Source organism: Leuciscus leuciscus (genome assembly GCF_965113295.1).
Source record: "Leuciscus leuciscus genome assembly, chromosome: 21".
NCBI lineage: Eukaryota > Metazoa > Chordata > Actinopteri > Cypriniformes > Leuciscidae > Leuciscus > Leuciscus leuciscus.
The window spans coordinates 23,635,258-23,648,691 of record NC_138745.1 but is presented as its reverse complement, the minus strand read 5'-3'; the positions used below and the strand labels follow the sequence as shown (position 1 = coordinate 23,648,691).

Sequence of the window (13,434 nt, the reverse complement as noted above, 5' to 3'; positions counted from 1 at the left end):
GGAAACAAGATCAGCTTGTTAGGCCTGAGTCAAATAACATTCTTTCACAAGGCTTTTTGTTTGCACAAAGCGTGTAATTAATGCCACAAACAAGTTAATTCATTTGGCCTAATTGTCTGTTTATCCTGGGGTTTAGCGCTTAATGGCCTTCTCTCCAGTGGGCACACCACAGTCTTACATTAAAGATGAATGTGTACAGTTAAAGGGGGTGATGTTTGCAAAGTTATAATTTGTGATTAATTGGCTATTAGTAAAAAATAAATAAAATAAAAACTGGCGCTATAATAATAGGCCTATGCGTTTTGAACGATTTTAAAAACGGCATTGCTCCAAGGCAAGATTTAAACATTATCTTCTAGGCTATAGGTGTTGGCATAATAATAACTGCAAACAAAAGCACTAATCTCGCGCCCCGTAGACAAGTAACGAGACGTCTTTGTTCATCAGGATTAGTTAATTGGTTGAATATCGTGTTCACTGCAAATATGAACCTCTATTTACACACGAACTGAGCACAAAATTGAGCAAAGCGCTTTAAGGAGCACGTTTTGTAAAGTCGCAAGAGACTGAAAGATGTACATATAGGATTAGTATATTATGGTCAATGCAGTCCTGCAATAGCTACTAGCGGAGCACAACTTAAAAAAAACAGAATACCAACATTTTAATGCAGAATTTTTTTTTTGATGTTTCAACAGTTTCTTAAATGTGAATAATAATTTAAAAAAATCTGGATAATAAATATTGAAAGTTTTATTTGATTGGTTGTTTTCCAATTGAGCTTACAAACACTAACAGACAAAATATACTAACAAAATATTAAGGTATAGCCATATTTTGAAATGACATTGAAATGATACGGTCAAGGGGAAGGTCACATCCAAAAACAAACACTTGCAAACACTCATTAGGTCGACAGTCAAAGCCATTTAATAAAGTTACAGATAACAGGATACAAAATTAATCTGCGATTACTTTTGGATTTTCGTCGGTGGAGAAGTCTTAATAATCCACGCGGTAAAGCTTAAGGCAGCTTATCAGTGTGGGTTGGCTTAACAACACTTACAAATCTGTGGCAGAATTACAAAATAAACACGAAACGTAAATTTGCCTGGTGAACTTGTTCTTCGTGAAATGAGTTCCGTTGTAGCGTAATTATTCCGTGCTGTGCGTCAATACGGCAAGGTATCAACATATGCAACAAGTCGCCCTTCACCTTCACAGAGTGCTGTGCTTCTAGCTCTGACGCCGGGAGGAGTCATTCTACCATAATCTGCAGACCAACAGTTAAACAAACACCCATCCACGGTTAAACTGGGAATAGATAGCTGGCCTTCAGACATTTAAATGAATAAGGCTTTTAATTCAATTGATTTTAAACCTATCTCTTTTTTTCTTCTGGTTTTGCCTGAATAAATTATAATGGAGTCACCTATTTGAAGTTCAGCCTCTGTTGGTTTTTAATTTCTTAATTTTTCACTTCAATAGAGGTAGCTTTGTGTACCAAAGATGTAATCAAATGAGCTGAATATTCTTAATACCTTAGTCTGACAACTAATGGCCCTTGAAAACATCTCACATGACATACACATGATAAATGCTGTGAATGAAAAATTGAGAAAAACTGTGTATGCAGATTGCAAGAGCGTGCATTAACACTGAAGAGAATGAGAAGTGAGTTATAGATGGGATATCAAAATTGACAGGTTATTTGCATGGCATATTTTAGATATCCCATACATATTTAATTAAAGACTGCCTTGTGTTAATACTCTCCCACAGAGCAGATGTTGAGCCATCTGAATGTTTGAATGTGACTTGCTTTGCTGGATGAGAAGACATTACCTGGGCACTAAATTAATCATTCATATTGGACAGCTGTCTACAGCCACCAACCATATTCATCAGTTCATATTTAAAATATTTATTGCATATAATTATATCTGCCCTGCTTGTTTCACCAGCCAATCCTCTAGTCTGAAGCACACTAGGCACATGCACATTAAACCATGACCAAAAAGCAAACACTTACTATATAAAGTCAACAGAGTAAGACGATGCTTTTTATTTCTCAGAAACTATAAGTTAGGCTGGAACTGAACGGAGATAAAATACCAGTTTACAGTAATTCTGAGATTAATCTGCCATTGTCATTTCACACTGATCCATGTAGCATATGGCTCACACGCATGTGTTTTAGTGAGAATGAGGTAAAATGATATTGAATAAATCCTCCTTTGTCAAAGCTATTCTATTAATCAAAGCTATTAATCCAAACCTCTCATCAGAAGTGACTATGATAATCTTATTTTGTTTAAAAATGCTGTTCTGGCCTGAACATGGCTGGCCGGCCCATTGCAAATGTAAATTGTGGCTGCCTACTTAGAGAAACATAAGCTCATCCTGTCTGAAGTGAGATTTTCTGCAACAGTGGCCCATAAACCAGTGTTTAACAGTATTGTCATTGGGACAAGCTGCTTAATGGTACTGTGCAGTTTACCTTGATCCATGTGGCCAAGGTTCAGAGCATAATTTGTTTAATAGCGGTAATGGCCATATGACAATGGATTTCACCAACGAGATGTATTCTGTGTGCGTCAAGAGGTTTTTCCATGCTAAAATCGGTCTTATAAATGGGTAAAGGCAATGCCATGCAATTAGTTTTTTATATATATATATATTTTTTTTATCTGCACCTGAAACTGAAACTTCAGGCATGTTTATTGCTCAGTCATGAGTAAGAGCCAAAGGCCTGCCTGTCCTTGCAATGTAGTACAGCCTCTCTCTCTCTCTCTCTCTCTCTCTCTCTCTCATTCATTTTCTCATTTCCTTAATTTCCTTTAAAGTTCTTCATAAGAGCAATAATTCTCACACACTGAAGAATGTAAATTCACATGCACTTTGAGGTAATATAAGCGTTTATAAGCTTTCTCTTTTAACAAATAAAGACATTAAAGTATTTTGATTATTGTAAAATTAATGCAAAACCAATTATATCCAAGATTAAAAAATGTTTTTGTTAAAATCAGTAACATAATTGATAAACCTTCTGCAACACTCCTCATCCTCTTCTGTTTCCAATAGCATGTTTAAATTTACTCTTGGTACACTGTAAAAAAGAAAATGAAAAAAAGTTTTAACTTTAAAAAGTAAGTGTTTGTTCTTCCTTAAAATTTTAAGTTTAGTCAACTCAAATATCCAATTTTAAGGAAGCCCGAATACGTGTTTAAGTTGAAACAATACTTTATTTTTACTGTGTACTGTAGTATGAGCATTTTTAACACCTTGTCAAAGGCCTTTTTTTATTTTACTGTTTTGTAATATATAAAACATAATTGACCTATTCTCATGTTTTTTCAAACCTGTATGACTTTCTTCTTAAGCATAATACAAAAGGTGAACGTTTAAAAAAAGACTGAAGCAAAGCACCATAAAAGCATCATAAAGGGAATTCTAATGACTACACTAGCATTGTATGAGGAGCAGATTTCAGTACATTTTAAACCCAAATTTAAAGTCAAAATGTAAAATCTCACCCAGTGAGCTGTAAATTCTGGCGATCATTTAGTTTTTCAGTTGGACTTGCAAATCGGATCAGTTTGATTTGTGAATGAAACATTCAGTCCATTTTGTGAACCGAATCAACTGATTCCTTGAACAGATGTGACTCAAGAGAAAGATTTGTTCATAAATCGACATTGCTACTACTTCTCATGAACTCTCAAGATTACCACTGACTGAGTAATGAATAATGTGCATCTTTCACGCAAAGCTATATTATTCCTTCAGAAGGAGCAGGATTGACCACCTTCATTATACTTTTACAGTGGTGTTTTTTCATTTTTTTTCATTTTGAAATGAATGGCCAGAATATTCTTCAAAAAATTTTACACGGTATAAAGTCACAAGGACCAATATGATAATAAGTAATAAAAAAAACCACAACATTTTCATTTTGAAATATGAAATATTTATATGATTACAATGATATATGCCTATGTTTACCAATCTGCTCTGAAATAGTTAATTATTCCTATGATTTCTGAGAGATTAATAAACTTGCTGAGTATGAACCTTTTTGCATTTTTATAATGGAGATGAAACCAAGCATTTCTCAAAATGAAAAGAATGGAGAAAAAAGTGAGAGACAAAAGCTTCACAGAGGAATAAGAACTGAATTTGTCAAGGCATTCAACACAAAACTAGTGTATAATAGATGTACGCAGTGGAATGCCAACATGGATGCTATAACTGAGTGTGAAGAATGACCTCAGAGCTCAAGACTGATGTAATAAAAAACAACATAAATGAACAAAAAAACACTGCCACTAACCAGGAAACACATCAAACAGAGGTGGCACAACAGCTGGGCGAGATTTCAGGGGTGTTAATGCCAATTTATGCTGGTAGCAGATGTCGTATTGCGCAAAGCACTAAATCCATTCACATCATAATTAAAGATGAGATGTTTACATGATGACTTTAATAATGACGATGTTTCAAAGAGCCTCCAGCTGTTTCACAAAGCAAAGCCAATGACATCATTGCATTTACTGTCTCTCTATTAATATACAGTTAAGTGAATATGTCCAAGCTTCATTATGGTTGCTTTAAGTCAATAATGTGCCTGATGTGCTTGGTCCATATATCGAGGTGAACTCATAAACCACTCCACAGGTGGAAAAACCGCACGTATGCTAATACACAGAGCTCAGGATTGACAGAACGCACCAATCCCTGCTTTCAGGACGAGCGCCACTCCACAAGAGGTCAGCGTGTAGGCTTAAACAAGAAAGTCGAAAAGGAGACTAAAAACGGAGTCATGAGCAGAGAGTATGGAGGAGAGAGAGGACGAACGCAATTCATTCTCAATTCAGCTAACACCGAGAGATCAGAGCAAGGGCTGGGCTCATTAAGTGTCACGTGCGAAATTAAATGCTAAACAGTCACTAAACGGCAAAAACATTCAATTCCACCTCGACAGGCAGTCCCCCTGCATGATTTCTTTGAAAGCTCAGCCCCCTCTTCCTTCCACTAACCGATTCCTCCCCCCTTCAATTCGTTCGTCTGCTTCTTGTAATCAAATGACAGAGGCATGTTATAGTATTTAACACAAGTGGTGCTTTACCTCGTTCAGTCTATATTGGGGCTGTAATTAATATTATGCAAGTTGATTAATGTCCCCTTCAGTCTTATAAATCACAAAAGGTCAGAATTCGGATGCAAAAGAGATACAGTAGTGTATCAGTGGCTCTTTGATTCAGACTCCCCCATTAGGACTCTGTTAAAATATGTATTTAAAGACCTGACAGACTGCTCACCGTTCAGTCGGTGTGTATTCCTGGAGAAGCCTTGAGACGACGAGAGGACGGCTGGCTCAGGTCAGGCAGGCCGGTGGAGTGCTGAGGGAAACCACAGCCTGGATCTACATGGAAATGCACTCTTCAGACAAGCTGATTTTGGAGAGCTAAGGACAAATGCACCCCAATACCACAAACCCTGTCCCAGGCCTTATAAAATAATGATAGGTCAAGGTCTGTCCCAATTCTAACTCAGGAGCTGACTTAAAATTATCGTGTCTTTAGTGAACATGATGCACGTACTGCTTATAGTCTGTTTGAGGACCTCCTCATGGAGTCTCGTCCGATTAACAGCGTATACGGTAATCCTTCTGATTCCTCCTTGTGGGGTCTCTGAGGACAAGCAGAAGCGAGACTAAAGCCTGCCGAGTCAGGACAAAAGGGGGCTGCGATATACACAGCCTGGGGTGGAGATTGTAGGTTTTAGCCCCTCATCTTCAGATCCAGGCATGCTGTGTAGATCAATATGGAATATGGAATGCTAACATAATCATTATGGCTTTTAACGTATGCATGTCTGTGAAATTTTTCTGTGATCTTCCTCGTTTAACATGCTTGGCAGGCTTCCACACTCAGTCCTTTGTTGAAATGCAGTGCTGAAGCCACCAAAGGTCACGCTGTAATGAGAGTCACACAAGAGCTGACTTATTGTCTTGAAAAAAGAAATAATTTATTATATAAATGATGCTGAGATAGTATTAGCCAAGTTTTATAATGGGAACCCAATGACTCTTTCAGAGTTTCAAACTGGCTTTTATGTATTTTGCACTAAAGCCAAAATACTAAATTGTAAAATTATATGATTAACTTAGTATGTTGACAGTTACGTCTTTCTATACTATATTTGAGTCTGTTACTGCTTTGCTACTCCTGTTTAACTACTTTATATTTGAATCTGATACTGTTTTGCCACTCCTGTATTTACATTTGAGTCTGATACTGCTTTGTTGCTCCTGTTTTTTCAATTTTTTTTAATCATTCTATATTTGAGTCTGACACTGCTTTGCTACTACTCTTTTACTATTTTATATTTGAGTCTGATACTGTTTTGTCATTCCAGTTTTAAGGTTTCGCTTAGATTTGCTGCTCTTATTTGTGTTTTATGTGTTGTTATGCAGGTCTTACTATCTTTTAATCTGAATGTTCTGTAAAGCACTTTGGTCAGCCTAGTGGCTGCTGTAAATGTGCTATACAAAAAAAGTGAATTTGAACTTTAATTTGTTACCATTTAAAAGTTTTGAGTCTGAAAGATTTGTTTAATAAAGTTAAATATATAGTTAATACTTCTACTCAGCAAGGATGCATGAAATTGCGCAAAAATCACAGTAAAAACATTTATAATGTTACAAAAGTTTTCTATGTAAATAAATGCGGTTCTTTTGAACTTTCTATCCGTCAAAGAACACTGCAAAAAATGTATCATAGTTTCCACAAAAAATATTAAACAGCACAACTGTTTTCAATTTTCACAATAGAGATGTTTCTTGAGCACAAATTACGCATATTAGAAGGATTTCTGAAAGATCATGTGACAATGAAGACAGGAATTATGGCTGCTGGATATTCAATTATTTTAAATTGTAATAATATTTCACAATATTACTGTTTTACTATACTGTATAATTTATACTATACTGGATAAGTGAGTTCTTTCAAAAACCTTTTTTTTTTCAAAGACCCAAACTCATGAACAGTAGTGTCTTTTTTTCTACAATATTAAAGTAATAGGTCACCGTGTTTCTATGGCTGTAAATAGGATAAAATAATCATGATTAATCTCATGACTTCCAATCAGTCTTCAGAAAGCACAATAAAACAATGGACCTACTTTATATTCAGTGTCTTTAAAGTCCAACTGAAATCAAAATTGACCCTATTTACTTTGTTAGCGCATACTAGTCTTGTGGTGAAAAATGTATCCGTGCAAGTTAATACACAGAAAAAAATTGTTTGCCGTCGTAATCTTTAATCAAAGTCTGAAAAGTTACTTCCGGTCTGGAATGGCGTTCCTTCTCTGATGATGTAGGTTTGACGGCTTGGGTTGGGAAACGCTTAACCACTCCCCTCAAACCGTTAGTCTGTTATGAGCAGAGATGGAGAGGAGGAGCGCTAGAGTAATACCCTGCCCTCTGTTCAATATTCCTTTTCACTGGGAAATACGTCACAACACTGGAGAAAAGCCGTTTGCAACTTCCGGTTCACGCGGACTTTAAGTACTATGCACAAATGTTAAACAGCATTTTAACATGCTTTTACATTTATATTTATATTTACACAATGCATGTAATTACAGCTGTAATTATTTTCTGCAATTACATCTATAATTACATGATTATCACACCCTTAAACTTAACTATACTACCACACCTCTCCCTAACCTTACTCATATTTTTGGGGGTATCTTTTGGGGTGTAGGGAGCTCTGGGTAGAGGTAGTACCTTTGTTTTCTGATAGCTGCACTCAACTTTTGAGTGGATGGAAGCACTGGTCCTCATCCATCTCTTAAATCTCTTACGTCTGGCTCCTAGTGCCACACCCTGGTACGCCGCTTCAGCTGGTGGGCTAAATGGCGTGAGGGGGTGATGTCTACACTGCATCACTGGGCAAATGAACTCCCACGACGGAGTCACTGGCCACCAACCAGCTATGGTTTGAAATAGCAGGGAAGGCAGATCTCTTCAGCCTTAGCAGGCCATCTGCCTAGGAGAGGGAGACTCTGATGTAAAACCTACAGCCCAAGGACCTCATTGTCACTGTCTCAGCTTGCTAGGCCATGGCAGATGAACGCTGGGTTTAAAGGGTGGGGTCAGTTCTGCGCACACTGCACTCCACTTGAAAGCTCCTCCGTGCAGGCAAGAAGGAAATACCCACGAAACAGTGGCGTATCCCACTCACCTTAAAAGGTGGGAAAGGACTCAAACTCGCATACTGGAATATCAGAACCATGCTAGACTCAGCTGACAGCACTCGACCTGAGTGACGATCTGCTTTAATTGCCCACGAACTTGCTAGGCTGAGTGTAAGCTTCGAGAGATTCAGAATGAGTGGTGGACCAACCTCACAGTAAGGACTCATCTTTGATACTGGTGACTACAGGGGATTCTACAAAGCTCTAAAAGCGGTATATGGTCCCTCGTACCAAATTTCCGAAAAGGACTCGATCCTGAACCGCTGGTCTGAACACTTCTACACCCTTTTCAATGCTAGCCGCTCAGTCCAAGAACCAGCAATTGACCGCATTCCACAACAACCAGTGAAAACTGAACTGGATGTGGCACCAACATTATAAGAGACTGAGGAAGTCATTAAACAGCTGAAGAGTGGAAAAGTTGCAGGAGTTGATGCCATCCCTCCTGAGGTATGGAAGAACGGAGGCCCAGCGCTGCACACCAAACTCCATAAATTCTTCGTCTGCTGCTGGGAGCAGGGAAAACTCCCTCAAGACCTCTGTGATGCAGTCATCATCACTCTGTACAGAACAAAGGGGAGAAGTCAGACTGCTCCAATTATCGTGGCATAACACTTCTGTCTTTCACCGGCAAAATCCTTGCAAGTGTACTGCTGAATGTACTGGTACCCGTGATAGCAGAAGATCACCTTCCAGAGACACAGTGTGGCTTCAGAGCCAACCGGGGAACCACATACATGGTGTACAAGTCAGACATAGCAACGACCTATCGCCGCCCTTCCCTATTGCAAACGGTGTGAAACAGGGCTGTGTTCTTGCTCCCACACTGTTCACCATTTTGTTCAGCATGATGCTCCAGCAGACCACATAGGACCTTGATGACCTCCTTGCTCACACAGAGGCAGCTATGTAGCGAATCACGTCCTGTTTCGCAAAAACTGCTCAGATCCTTGGCCTTAAAGTCAGCTTGAAGAAGACTGAAGTTCTGCAACAGCCACAAAAAGAGTACCATCCACCAAGCATCTCCATCGAACAAACAGAACTGAAGGCTGTCCACCATTTCAGCTACTTGGAGTGCGTGATGTCGTCTGACGTCAAGATCAACAAAGAAGTTGACAACAGGCTGGTCAAGGCAAACAGTGCATTCAGCAGACGGATGTGTCTGGAACAACAACAACCTCAAAAAAGACACGAAGGTCAGTGTATACAAATCACGTACCGTCATCACCTGAGACTCCTCGAGTGTTTCCGTCAGCGCTGCCTCCGCACAATCCTCAACATTCGTTGGAGTGACTTTGTCGCCAACACTGAAGTCCTCGAGTCAGCGGAGGTCACTAGCATCGAGGCCATGGTCCTCAAGGTACAGCTTCGCTGGGCAGGGCACGTCTCCAGGATGGAGAACCACCACCTACCTAAGATCGTGCTGTACAGGGAACTGTCCTCTGGCTTCCGCAACATCGGGGCATCACGAAAGCAGTGCAAAGACTCCCTGAAGAAGTCCCTCACTGCTTGCTGCATCGATCACCGTAAGTGGGCAACATAAGCACCTGATAGCGACTCCTGGTGGTGCACAGTCCATCAGGCCACCTCCCTCTTTGAAGATACCTGCAGGGCCAGTATGGAGGACATAAGGAGAAGAAGGAAGAACCGTGTCCCCTGAACACCCATCCTGGACCAGACCTTTACCTGCAGTCATTGTGGCAGGACCTGCCTGTCCCACATAGGCCTCGTTAGCCACCAGCGTGCCTGTAGAAGATGTGGATGACCTTCCTGAATCTTTGTTCGTTCGTTCACGAAGCCAAGCCATGACTACCACACCTGTCCCTAACCTTACCCGTATCCCACCTCAATAGCAGCACAATTGTTTTGCAATACAACATAAACACAATAAGTACATTTGTTGTAGGATGGTCAGTGCGTTGGCTAAACAAGCAGCAAAAAAACCTGGAAAAACTTCAGAAAAGTACATGGAAAATTCTCATTTATTCAGGATGCCACAAATCCCCAAAAAGTGCAACACAGTCCAAAGCAAAATGTCCATTGCAAGTCCAAGTTTAACTCAGAAATTCTGCAGGAAAACATACTAACAAAAGGAATTTGTTCAAAGTACAACACAAAACAACAAACAAACAAACAAACAAACAAACAAACTCAAGGGAAAAATAAGTTACACAGTTGGTTACTGATCCAACCAAACACCCCTTTTTTTTTTCAAAACATTTCATCTGTTCTTTTACAGTTTTAATCTCCTCCTTCATTTTCAAACTGACCAATCATAACTCTTCATCAGTTATTAACTATACATTTCATAGTTCACAAAGTATTGGCAACCTTACCAACTATACATTGATAATGTCTATCTTTACCAGTTACATTACCACTTAGAAAACAATACAAACACATAAACATTCATGAGCTTTGGGTCTAAATATTCTTAATAGACCAACTCCTCCCCTTCAGGATGACACATAATCAGTTTCCTGTTCGCGGCCCCTCCTACTAGGCATTTCCAGGAACCGCTAAGACAAAGAGACATGCACATTAATATTAAAACATTGTTTGTTTAACTTCACATTGTATGTTCCACTTTGATAACAGTCACCATGGAATGTGCCCCTTTCATGTGACTGCCACTAGAGTAAAACAAACACAAAATAAAGATCTCACAAAACTGTTTAGTGTGGTTCTTTAAGTTTGGCACATTTGTTCCACATCACAACATTGTACCTAACAATTATTATTTTATTTTATTTCTTTCTTAAGTACATAGTAGTAAAAGACACCTAATATAAACTGAGACCACAGAAACGACATAAAACTCTCTAAATGTAAGCTTTTTTTCTATTTTTTTGCAGACACCTTAGTGGCCCCCAGTTTGAAAACACCTGGTACTTGTCCTAAATTGGGTTGTAACATACCTTGGCATGGGGATGTGACACGATACATAGCTGAACACCGTTGATCACAGGAGAAAAGTCCTGAACTCAACTCATGAAAAGTCAAATCAAAGTCAAATCAAAAGAACACAACATCACTTTTTATAATGAATAATCTATGAGCAACAGATCTGTGAGAAAAGGTTAAAAATAAACATTGCAAGTCAAAAACAATATGCATCAGCCCAAGACCTGCAAGATGCTTGTACAGACATTGTTAACAAACATAAGTGCTTGTCTAGACTCAGAGAACAGGGCTGCAATCTAAATCAATTCTAAAGAAGAAAATTGACAATTTTCTTAATCACACATAAGGAATTTGAATAAAAATGGAGGATTATTAGTATATTTCAGAAGTGTTTTGGACTATTTCAATATGTGAGATTGCCTCTTCCTCTCTTCGAGGCTGATTTGTGATGGTCAGGGCATTTAAAATTAATACTTGGGGTACTCTGTTGTGTCTGTTTCTTCTGCTTTACCAATGACAACTCCTTCCTTGCCACTCGTGGAGGTCACAGGAAGCGGCACCGGGAGTGCTGCCGGCAGCCATAGTGATAGGCCGGGAGAAAGAAGCAGAGTCATGAAACATTCATAAGGCCTCTGTGTGGTGGGGGAGGGCAGAGCTAAGACTGGTGAGGGGGTTTAATTTGCCCAAGGAAGAGTGCTGCCATGTCCTGCGCTCCAGCACTGTTGTAATTAAAGGGACGAGGCCTGCGGAAATTGGCTCGGACCCCGCTGTAGAGCAGCGTCAACCCCGCCTGCCCGCGCTCTTGTCGGTCTATTCCAAAATCAATTATCTCCACGAAACAGCTGTAAGGCCCTCACCGCAGCCTCTTGCTCCTGAAGTGAGGGAGACATTTGAAATTCATTACCATATAAAGCAAAAGGTCCTTTACGTATTAAACAGCACTCGCCTTTTTATAAATTGTTTTTCCCCCCTCGAACCTGATGACAATTTGACCACTTTCAGTCTCCTGGTGTGAAAGCCAAGCAGCGAGGGTTGATTGCATCATTTATAAGAAAACAAAGAGAGGGAGTGTTGCATGTCAAGTTTAGACTGAAGGCTGTCATCCGGTTTATCAATTTCATACCACTTTCATGCTTTACAGTATTGTAAAAGTTTACTGACCTTGCCGTGCCAGAGAGCTCAACCTTCACTCTGCGTTCCTCTGACAGATCCTTGGATAGCAGGAGGCAGATTGGACATTCATAGTGAGGAACCTGAATCCACCGCTATCCTGCCACATCTGAGTGTGAGCTTGACAAGGGAGCAAAAACAAGTTGGAGAAATGACATAGAAGAGGCCACAGTAGGGGGAAAAAAAGGTGATGAAATATTAAACTTCATGGTGAGGTTATGTCCGAAGCTAAAATAAAATAGGAAAATATCAGATTGGTGTTCATCTCTCACACTTTTATCCTCCAACCCCCTCGCCCTCCCATGCTAGACACTTCTAACAAGCATTTTAATTACCGCCTCTTACACCAGCTTCTAGGTCACTATGTTCTGCTTGGCTAATGTAAATAATTCACCAGCAACCAACTGGGTACATTTCTGGACTGAAAAGAGCTGCCTGCCACACGTGTCTATTCTCCTAGATCATACTGGCGTTGACTCAACGGGCCAAACACAGAGGCATGAACAGCCAGCAGTCTCAGTGAGAACATTGGCCATGGAGTGCAGTGTGAGGGAATTCATTGAGAGGTGTGCAATGTCAGGGAGTGACTCATCTTGTCTGACTATTCCAGGACAAAGAGACGATAACAGACGACTCACCGGGAGCTGTCTTCTCCCACTATTCACAGTCCACCGCACTCTCTGTACTCTAAAGTTGGTCAGAGGGGGTAGAGAGTTCGAGTCAGTGAATCACAATACTGATGTAAACCTCTTGAAAGTGTCACGGGGAAGGGGGGAATGGACGCGGATGGGCGTTGAGTAGGTTTGTTGACGCCAAAAGGGGCCAAGTCAAGCTTGTTGGCGGTAAGCGACGTAAATATGAGGTGAGAATTCCACCATACTCCGGTGGGATACGGATAATGCTACAACATATCACTGGTACTGGGACTCATGCACTTGTTCATGTGGAAGGCAGGAGCGAGGTGTACATGTGGTGCCCTTGAGACCAGGATGAATGTGCCGTCAAGTATATGATGTCATGAGTGTCACTGTGTCAACGATCACACACAACCTGCCTGAATTATTCAACTGCATGAATGACATTAAATATAAA

General features: G+C 39.9%; 1 long non-coding RNA gene across 1 annotated transcript in view; it reads left to right on the top strand.

Moving 5' to 3' along the window:
* The first annotated feature begins 6,651 nt into the window (after positions 1-6,651).
* LOC309485129 overlaps positions 6,652-13,434 on the top strand; it is a 183,690-nt gene continuing 176,907 nt past the window's right edge. The window contains exon 1 of the long non-coding RNA XR_014201073.1: positions 6,652-6,720. This is a non-coding gene — a long non-coding RNA (uncharacterized lncRNA). The remainder of the gene's footprint in view (positions 6,721-13,434) is intronic.